The following is an 8,644-nucleotide window of genomic DNA, read 5'->3' as shown; positions in this document are numbered from 1 at the left end:
GCTTCAAATGCTCTTACAAGGTGAAACTTTACTGGGGGCTATTAGTGGGCATACACTACAAAGAGCATTTATGTTGTTTTTTCCCTTTAACTTGTCGCCTGTTTTACTGTAGGTTTGAAAATTTGGTTGAGTTGCTTAACAGTCACTGCTAATAAGGATGCCTTTTAGCTGTACATGAACATTGATCTGGCTGATGCAGACCATTTTAAGGTAAACCAGATAAATGAAAGTCCATACATGGACACCAAAATCAAAATTCTGACGTTTCAGCTTAATATTCTTTACATTTTTATTTAACTATAAAGCTATGGATACTTAATGATATATTCTAAAATATGTAGATATTCTTTACCATAGGAATTGTGTATACTGTGTATGTAATTCTGTCATTATGTATAGCCAATGCTGATAATTTGCCAAATGAGGATTTACATGTTTTTTTCCATCTATAAAATCAGCCAAACTATCAATTTTGTTATTATTTATGATGTGCATTGGGATTTTATTTGAGTTTATATCTCATCAGCTAATTAATGTCTGCATTTATCTATTAGACAGTCTGTTATCTCAAGCAATGCAGTCAACGCTATACAGTACCGACTCTTAACTGAGTGATGTTTTAGTAAATGTTTTTTGCAAAAGTTTCATAAAGTGATAAGTGAAAACACTGATTCAGGAAATTTTTGTACCAGTTACTATTCTTTAGAAATACCACACAGGGTTTTTTTTCCCCTACAATTTGTTTTATTTTTGCTTGTGTTGCTTGGGGAAAACTTTTTTTCCATTCATATCACATCACCCAAAATAGAATACCACAAATATACAGGTGCATCTCAATAAATTAAAATATCGATTTATTTTAGTAATTCAATACAAAAAGTTTCTCAGAAAATTTGAAAATGACTTAAGACCAATAAAAAATAAATAAATAACACAGAAATGTTGGACTACTGAAAAGTATGAACAGGTACAGAACTCAGTACTCATTCGGGGCTCCCTTTGCATGAATTACTGCAGCAATGCGGTGTGGCATGGAGACAATTGGTCTGTGACGATGCTGACGTGTTATCGTAGCCCAGGTTGCTCTGATAGCGGCCTTCAGCTCTTCTACGTTGTTGGGTCTGGCGTCTTATATCTTCCTCTTTACAATACCCCATACATTCTCCACGTGGTTTAGGTTGGGTGAGTTTGCTGACCAATCAAGCACATGGATACCGTGGTCCTTAAACCAGGTATTAGTACTTTTGGCAGTGTGGGCAGGTGCCAAATCCTGCTGGAAAATTAAATCAGCATCTCCATAAAGCTGGTCAGCAGAGGGAAGCATGAAGTGCTCTAAAACACCCTGGTAGATGGCTGTGCTGACCTTGGACCTGATAAAACATAGTGGACCAACACCAGCAGATGAAATGACTCCCCAAACCACCACTGACTGTGCAAACTTTACACTGGACCTCAAGCAACTTGGATTCTGTGCCTCTTTTCTCTTCTTCCAGACTCTGGGACCTTGATTTCTAAATTTAATGCAGAATTTACTTTTATCTGAAAAGACGACTTTGTCTCACTGACCAACAGTTTAGTTCTGTCATTTGCCCAGGTAAGACACCTCTGACATTGTCTCTGGTTCAGGAGTGGCTTGACACAAGGAATGTGCCAGTTGTAACCCATGGATACGTCTGTGCATGGTGGCTCTTGAAGGACTGACTCCAGCTGCAGTCCACTCTTTGGGAATCTCCTTAAATTCTTAAATGGGCTTCATTTCACCTTTTTCTATCACATTTTTTCCTTCCATTCAACTTACCATTAATGTCCTTAGATACAGCACTTTGAAAACATCCAGCTTCTTTAGCGATGACCTTTTGTGTCTTACCCTTCATGTGCAGGGTGTCAATGATCGTCTTCTGGACAACTGTCAAGTCAGCAGTCTCCCCCCATGATTGTGTAGCCTGAACCAGACTAAGACACCATTTAAAAGCTCAGGAAACCTTTGCAGGTGTTTGGATTTAATTAGCTAATTAAAGTGTGACACTACGAGTCTCCAATATTCAACCTTTTTACAATATTCTAATTTTCTGAGATACTGAATTTTGGGTTTTCATCAGCTGTAAGCCGTAATCATCAAAATTTAAAGAAATAAACACTTGAAATATTTCAGTCTGTGTGTGATGACTCTATATAATATACAAGTTTCACTTTTTGTATTCAATTATAATAAAATAAATCAACTTTTTAATGACATTCTAATTCATTGAGATGCACCTGTAGGTCATCATTCCTAAAGCTTCAATGTTTAAAACTTTTATTCAACTGTATAATGTTAAAAGCTGTCTGTAATGACTAATTTATACAATCTTATTGCATCGTTTTTTCCTCTACCTTACACTGGCTTTCAGTTTGCACATATAATGTATTACTATAAACAATCTCTTTTGCTTCTAAACTAGTTCTTGGCCCAGCCCCTGCCTGCCCTTATGACCTAGCCAAGTCCTACAGGCAAGCCCACTCTGTTCTATTAGCTGGCTCCCATATCCTCCTGCAGCCCTGAAAAAGTCTTGGAATATGGAGTATTATGCCAAACATGTGCCAGAAAAGTCCCAAAACAACTCTTTAATGATGTGCTCTTGCATTATATTTATATATTTTGCCTAATATAATTCACTGAATGTTTCAAGTTTTATTATTAGTTGAATTATTTACATGATTATTAATGACTCATAGTTACATGGCCATAGATTTCTTGAATTACTCCTGAGTTTAGGTTATCTGTTTCACATTTTCTTGCCATCACCATTTGTGTTTCATTAGGGTTAATTTCTGTGTCCAAAAACCATACAGATAGGCAAAATAGCTACTTAAATTGGTGTGGGTATGTGTGGGTGTGTGTTGCACTGCAAAGGACAGGTATGGACTGAGTGGTCTCATGAAAGGCTCCATGGTCTTGACAAGCAAGACCCCCATAAAGATTGAATGGCTATAAAGTAAACAAAATATTTTTTGATATTTGTTAGATATGCTCTTACCGATTTTTTTTTCTTCTCGTTCTAGATCTTCTCCTTTTGTCAGGATTTAGTACGTCAGGATTTATTTATTAAACACTTTTATTCAGCATAGCATGGCGTGGTCAGGTGTATTAGAGTTGAAAGAATGCTTATTGGTTATATATACAATATGTATGTATGCGTGTGTGTGTATATGTGTAAATGGCCTAAACACTATCAGAAGCACTGACCTACATTTACAACCTAAATTCTAATATTTGTTCCATGAAATTGTATTAATTTATTCCCAACAGTTTCTTCTCTTTATTTCGTAGCGTTTCACTTGGCTGCACTGCTCCAGTACGTGTATGTGGATGGTAGATTTTTTTGTCCAATCAGATTTCAGCCACTATGTGCTGCCATGTCAATCTAATCTGCCCAGGGTCTTCAAAGTCAGTACTGCTGGCCTTTTTACTATAGTCTCCTTAAAAATTAGGTCTGTTTCTTTAACCAATCAGATTTCATATTCGCCTCACAGGGTAGCAAGCTGGCCCAGAATAGAGTCATCATATTTCCGTCCTCTGATTGGTTGGTCAGAGGCAAACTGTTACAGCCAACTGGCAAAACATTTCTAGCACTATGCACACATTAATACATCTGAGTTAGACTTTTTATGCCTACAGACGAAGAGAAATTGATATGGTCTCACACATACTTAAAAATCCATTTTTAAGAAAAGCTAGACATCGTAAGGAGGTTGGTCAACCCCGAAGCTAGCTAGCTTGTCTCAGCCCAGGAAAGGGTTTGTTAGTCACTTCCAGACCAGTGAATACGAGCGGTACCACTGGATTATAGCCTCTGAGGAGGGGTGCAAATTATGAGTCTGCATCTCTGGTGAGTAGGTTGTATTGTATTTACATTATAATGTAATAGCGGTTGTAGTGTAGAGGTTTGGAGCTTGCTTTAGTAAAATGGTATTCACCCTCCATATGTGAAATGCCTCTCTCTCTCTGTAATGCCAAGTGTTGTTATATTGCGTTTTTGTATAGTATTGATGGTTTCTATAATTGCGACATGATAGTGGTGGTATTTAGAGGTGCATATTTATAGTATTGTCCGTTGAGAAAATATACTAAAATGTAATATGTACTGTATATGTATAGATTGTCATTTTTGCTTTGCTTTCTTTTTCCCCCAGTTGACTTGACCTAGAACAGCAGCTGCAAATGGCTGAGCTAACATATAATTCTGCTTCTCAACATGCCCAATCGACTGTACATAAAGTAATGTGCAAAAGAACAGAAACGACTGTAGCGAGGACAATGTTTCCCTCAGCAAAGTATACAACAAAACACTCTTTTGTTCCTGAGTGTATTATTTGGTAAAACCCATCTTGTCTTCAAAGCACATGAGCAGGTGTGTGTGTGATTGTGTGTATGTTATATAATATATATGAAACAGATCCTGTTGTATGTGCTCTCTTAAGAGCAGGGAAATGAAATGCAACTCACAAGAAGCAATTGTCCTGTAATACCTTCTCCATATCAGGTGGTTTTTAGATGTGTGTTAGCAGCTTGTGATGTGTATCTTTATATCATACAGGGGATACATCAGCTGTTCTTAACCACTATGGTGAAAGAAAATGTCATGGCGATTGTTCATCATTTACTTGAATTTTATGGCAATCCAAAAAATATTTATACCATTTACAGTTTTAAAGTAATTTCATTTGTAAAGTATTGTTACAATAATCCATTATGCTAGCAAGCTCATCAACACAATGCTCCTTTTCGCTTTTACAGTCAGTATATGCATTGGCTAATGTAATTATGTTTTTTTATTGACAACATTTCTTTTATGTACATTCATTTATTTAAGCTTAATAGTAATGCAAACAAGACATCTAGCATTTGCAAGCCTTAGAGTATTCGCCAACTTTCTAATATTTACAGGCTTTGCCAAATTGCCAGAATAGGAACAATAGACTTAATTCTTTGTCTTAGGCACACTTTTGCCACATAAAGTGATTCATTTAACCCAGCTCTCTGTTCTTATCGCTAACTGTCAGTGGATCACCAGCTTTCTGATTGATAGGGAAAATGAGGAAATTCATGTCAAACAGCTGTAATATTAGCACTGGTGCCCCCAGGGATGTGTTCTTTCCCCAGTGCTCTTCTTCCTGTACACCATCGACCGCATCTCTACAGACCCCTCTGTCAAGCTTCTGAAGTTTGCATTCGACACCACAGTCATTGGCCTCATTAACGACAGTAATGAATCTGCATTTAGAAGCGAGGTTTAGCAGCTGGCTCTCTGGTGCAGTCATAACAACCTGAAGCTTAACATGCTCAAAACAGTGATAATTGTAGATTTCAGGAGAAAACCTCCTGCACTCCTCCCATTCACCATTATGAAAAGCACTGGCAAGAGTGGAGTTATTCAAGGTTGCTGAGAACCACCATCTGCCAGGGCTTGAAGTGGGACAATCACATCGACTCCATTGTTAAAAAGGCCCAACTGAGGAAGTTCAACCTCCCATAGAAGCTGCTCAAGCAGTTCTACTTAGCCATCATCGAGTCTGTCCTGTGCACTTCAATAACTGTCTGGTTTGGCTCAGCTACACAATCAGACATGAGAAGATTACAGAGGACGGTTCGAACGGCTGAAAGGATTATTGATGCTCCCCTGCCCACACTTTAAGAACTGTATACATCTTGAGTGAGAAAAAGGACACAGAATATGTCCCTGGATCCCTAATATCCAAGCCACATGCTTTTTGAACTTTTGCCATCTGGCTGACAATACAGAGCACCAAGCACCAAGACAGCCAGGCACAGGAAAAGTTTCTTTCCCCAGGCAATCTTCCTTATGGACACTTAAACGCTGTCCTCATCGGCAATAAAAAAAATACATACATGCAATACCACTTTTACTAATACAAATCTGTACTTTTGTGTGCAATAATACTCTATTTATTTTCTTTAGAAAAACAAATGTGCATTAACTTTTATTCTTCATTTATTTAGCTTTTTTTAATTTCCTTTTTACTTTAGAAAACGTGCAACTGGAAGCTTCGGTCACCAAAACAACTTTCTTGTAAGTGCAAACATAATAAATAAAGCTCTAAAACAACAAAGCTATTTCTGATTCCGATTCTGATTTATATGTGCACTAGCGGTTTTCAACCTTTTTTGTGTCATACAGAGGATGCAGCAGCTTCTTTGTACCCCCCAAACAACCCCATCCACTCCTTAAAAAATTTCCAAAAGTGTGTGGTGCTAAGCAGCTCTTGTCTATCCGGTGGGAAAGCCAAATTTCAGACTGTAAAACAAAAAATGCTAACAGGAAACCACACAAGAGGGAATGACATTATGAATAAGGTTTTTTCAAAACAGAGTGATTATTAAAGGTCTGGAAACACTTAACAAATAACACCATTTAGAATTTGTGAAAAGAGTCATCCATTTTCGAACACTATATAGATCACAGTTAACACCTCTCACCCCTTTTAGGCCATTACTGTCTGAGAATGTTATATCATGTTTGCATCGTCTCTTCATCATGAACTCTGGAGTTCATTCGTGTAGCTGTGGAAGTGCATGCTATTTTGCCCAACCAGGCCTTACACTCCAGTGAATTTATTCCCCCGGCAGTCTAAAAATAAAGCAACATTAGATGCCTTCACCCATGAAATGCTCTTCACCTTAACTTCCCCAATCCTGCTGAGAGCGAGCCATCTATAGAATTGGGTCATACTGTTTCCGCCTTCAAAAGAGAGAAGTAGTTTTGTATGTACCTATTTTTAAAAAGAGATATAAAGTATACAAAATATGGCTGTTAAAATATTTAATCGTGATTAATTGCAATCTAATCACACTTTATCTGTTCTAAATGTACCTTAAATTAACACACTTCAAGTTTTTAATACTCTACATGGGCATGGACAACTATTGCTGCTTTATGCAAATGTATGTTTAATATTAGTAAAACCATACTCAACATAAAGCATGAAAACGAGACATGTTCAATTTCCCCAACATTCAAAGGTCATAGATGTTTTTTTCAAAGAACTTGTTCATGTCTATTAGACACATGCAAAATAACATAGAAATACCAGGTTCCCAGGTCCCCTTTTTTTTTTCTTTGCACTGAACAATTTACTTAGACAAGCCTGTTTACATTTTCAGATGACTGGGCAGCACGTGAAAATATTCTTGTAAATGTTTTAAATTATGGTGTTTTAAATTACGTAAATCAACAGGACATCAAACAGAACTTTTGCTATGTTTCCACACGGACAGTTTTAATTGCCGGATTTTTGCATCATGGTGGATTTTGGTGCTTGATTTGTGATTTGGCATGTCAGCAAAACAATTGTTCAATTACTTTTTTTTTGTAAATCTGATTAATAAAAGGACATCGTAAATAAATTTGTGTTGCGTTGCATTAATCACACTTTATTAAGATCAGTGCCATTAAAATGAATTTGCGTTAACGCATTATTAAAGCGTTCATTTTGACAAAAACTTGCCATCTTAGGATGTGTCCTTTTTCTTGCAAGCTTTCAAAATAGTGTTGGGTTGTGTTTTCTGAGCTCACATGGTGTGATTGCAAAGCTGTAATAAATGCACTGTGTGGGAACTCACTGGGAGATTCTATAGGTCACAGGTTAAAGCACTACTGGGTGGAATGCGGGTCTCAAGGGGGTTTATGGTATTTGCTGGACTTTCGGTTCTTTTGATTGGAATTGTTCGACTGATCAGACAGATAAAGGAGTTACTACTGTAAGAATGTCTAGTGGATTGCCCCGAAAAGCTGCATACACACTGAGGTCAGTTGTTACATAAGTACACACTGCAGAGCTTTAAAAACAGACATATTTGCTTTCTCTTGAATGGCCTCCTGGGAATGCTCACCACTGTGTCCTACATTTTACCATTGTACGTATCTGGCCTCAAATCGGTTATAGCGGCATTTTCATCTTTACTGAGTCAACAGTCTGTGTTGGACTCGTTAGTTCACATGACAGCCTGTTTGTGCTTTTTCTGTAAGTAACACAAGTTATTCTTGGGACAAGTAAAAAAACTCTGAATATGAAACAAAGAATTTGTATATTAAAGCACTATTTCCAAGGTTGCTTGATCAACAAGGTATTTTGCATTCTGATTTTGTCACGAGCATAACTATTATTTATAGCTGATGTACAGTTTGACCAATTATTACTCATATAATTTTTTCCTGAACATAGTCAGCCTGTCAAGACATGATTGGTGTGGTGCAGGTGCAAACCACAATGTTTTGTGTTAAGTTTGTGAAGTACTTATTGAAGCTTAAAAAAAGATGATGATGATTATTTACATTACTACATACACACATGGTCAAGTATTGGTTTATATCTATCACGAGTGCAACCTCCTTTCCAAGCGATTGTTACCAGCATCATACACAAATTACCGACTTAAAATTTTTATAGGACACAATAATATGCAGTAGAGTCTTGGTTGGTGTAGCACTATTTCGGGATATTGTTTTTGATGTGTACACAGCATGTAGGATACAAGCCAGCTCTCTGAACATTCTCAGCTGTGGTTTTGTGTAATGTTAATGGTTATTATTATTAATATTATTGTTACTTTTTTCTACCTGCCTGTTGTGTGACAGGGGTTGGC

This window comes from Silurus meridionalis, chromosome 10 (assembly GCF_014805685.1).
Source record: "Silurus meridionalis isolate SWU-2019-XX chromosome 10, ASM1480568v1, whole genome shotgun sequence".
In the NCBI taxonomy this organism is placed as follows: Eukaryota; Metazoa; Chordata; class Actinopteri; order Siluriformes; family Siluridae; genus Silurus; species Silurus meridionalis.
The sequence above is the reverse complement of the archived record's forward strand: the minus strand, read 5'-3'. Positions refer to the sequence as shown.